General features: G+C 31.7%; 1 long non-coding RNA gene across 1 annotated transcript; it reads left to right on the top strand.

Moving 5' to 3' along the window:
• The first annotated feature begins 795 nt into the window (after window positions 1-795).
• On the top strand, window positions 796-1,958 carry LOC104237056 (uncharacterized). The gene is made up of 3 exons (XR_713549.2): window positions 796-1,541; window positions 1,652-1,732; window positions 1,822-1,958. It is a non-coding gene; the product is annotated as an uncharacterized lncRNA (long non-coding RNA).
• The last annotated feature ends 517 nt before the right edge of the window (window positions 1,959-2,475 follow it).

Raw genomic sequence — 2,475 nt, forward strand, 5'->3', positions numbered from 1 at the left:
GCCTGCACAGTTATATATATATATGAGCTTTTGGGTATGTTTACCCTTGAGAGAAATGATATTTTAAGATGATTCAGGCCTTTGGGTCTTGACATAAACCATCGAGGTCGCCGTGAAACAGCGTGATGCAGAGACCTGAAAGGGGAAACTACGGGGGTGCTAGATTGTCCCAGAATTCTAAATATGACAGAAGGTCACCAAAATTTAGGGTGCCTATACACAATCGACTGCCATATTTTATCTATTCTCTATAATTCTCAAACATCTGGTCGAAGATATTAAGATTATGGTAAGTGTTTTTCCGTTCTAATATGTTGTTCACTGGATTTGAAATTGTTGCTACCTTTTCTTTTACTTCTGTCGTATTCTGTTCCTATCAACTGTTTGAGCAAATGCTTTAGAGAATTAAATATAATATTTAGTGGACTGCTTTGTTTTATTAACCTGAGGTTAAAACTTGCACTTCCTTTGATTCATCTTTTCATGTTTAAATGATTTTGTACATGAGATTATTAATATTATTTAGGTTTTCAATTGTTCTTACTGCTACAGAACCTTGAATCCATTTACTAGTACATACGGCATGCATCAAACAATGGAAAAGGTAATGAATTAAATTGTAGGACTATCTTTGCTTCAACTAGATAGTTTATTTTATTATTTCTTACTGACAAACTACTCTATATTGAGCTAATGAAAAGGCACTCTGTAATCTAACTATTCATTTCCCTATACAAGAGAAAACAACTGAATATTAAATTGATTTGAAATGTCTGATAAGATATAGATTACCAGTTAAATGTCGATCTTGGTATTTTTGACATGTACAACATTTTTAACGTGTTGAATCTTTTTCAATACTGAATCATGTGATGCTGGTTCCCACAGAAGGATATTATATTGTAACTTGCCTTCTGTTAGAGCTATGGAGGTTGTGCTTGATGGTGACTCTAATCCAAACAGCACAGCGAAACTTGTTTTTGATGGTTGACTGGAAAAGAAGCTTGTAGATACTTGTTTGTGAAGGGAAGGTAAATGGCCATTACGATTATGTGTTTGATGATTTAGATTGTGGATGGTGTAGGGTTATAAGCTTTTGTTGACAATTTAAGTTGGATAAGCTAAGGAACATTGACATTGATGTTAGGACTGAAATTGATCAATCATTCTGGTGAATTCAAGAGCAGAGAAGGAATTAGTAAGCCTACAATGATACTAAGATTGTTATATGGTTCCTTTTCTGCACTGTTAGAAGTTTCGGGTTCAAATATCTGCTTTCTGTAAAATTATTATTTTTTGCCTCAAGTTGATTAAAATATCCATTTTGTCAAGGTGATGCTGATTGTATCGTTTCTTTCTACATATATATGATATCTTAACACTGGAGACTGATATTTTTCATGTTATTTCTCTTTGATTAATTAGCTTATAGAAAGCATTATCCACCATTCTTGGGACAATGAAATATGACAATTAGGAAAGGATTGCGAAGGATGTTGTTCACCTAAACGGCTGGCATTTGTGAAACACTTGCTACATTTGTATGTAACTCCATCTCCATTAGTGGAATGATCTTTTCCATAAGCTAATGATGCCGAATTGATTTAGTTCTCTTAAATACTATTGAATGTTGTTTTACGTTTTGTTGCAGATAGTAGCAGTCGCATGACTCATGTACTTCTTTGTTGCAGATAGTAGCACTCCTGTACTTTTCTTCAAGATATTATATGAGGTACAATCACATTATATTGTTCTTTTTGCTACTTAGTAGTTTTCCTAAATCAGTTAGCTAGTAATGGTTCTTTTCTTTTTTAATTTCAGTTCTTGGAAGAAGGGTTTAGAGAAATGTGAGAGCAACTAGGAATCCTTGCACTTGAGGAAAACAGTAACACTAAAGCTAAAACTATGACCGGCGTTGACTGTTTTGGAACTTTTAAGGAAAAGTTTATGTCATTGAATGTTGAAGTAACTGTGTATTTGATTCACTGCGAATTAAAGTATTGGAATGAGAGTCGATGTTGCTTCGAATACATTATTATTAATTAATTAATTAATTGTTTTCTTTTGATATATTAATATCTGTGATTGAATATTTAGCCATGACTAATAATTGTTTTCACATTCATATTCAAAACTATTAGTAAAAGTTTAACGATATATGTCACACATAAAATGGTTAAGAACTCAAATTATTGACATTTGATAATGTCATAACTAAATGTCACAAATTATTTGACGACATTTATTCAAATATCGGGAAAAAAAACGACATTGAAATTTCTGATATTTAATTTAAATGTAAAACAAATGTCGGTAAGTGTTTTTGTGACACTTATATGCTTACACCGACATTTATAAAATATCGTCGTATCTGATATTTCTTGTAGTGATATTAGATACATATGTTGTAGAAAATTTTTTGAATTCGATTTTAACTATAAATTTTAACCTCAAAAGCAATTCAAATCACTTTAT

Source organism: Nicotiana sylvestris, chromosome 1 (genome assembly GCF_000393655.2).
Source record: "Nicotiana sylvestris chromosome 1, ASM39365v2, whole genome shotgun sequence".
Classification (NCBI taxonomy): domain Eukaryota; kingdom Viridiplantae; phylum Streptophyta; class Magnoliopsida; order Solanales; family Solanaceae; genus Nicotiana; species Nicotiana sylvestris.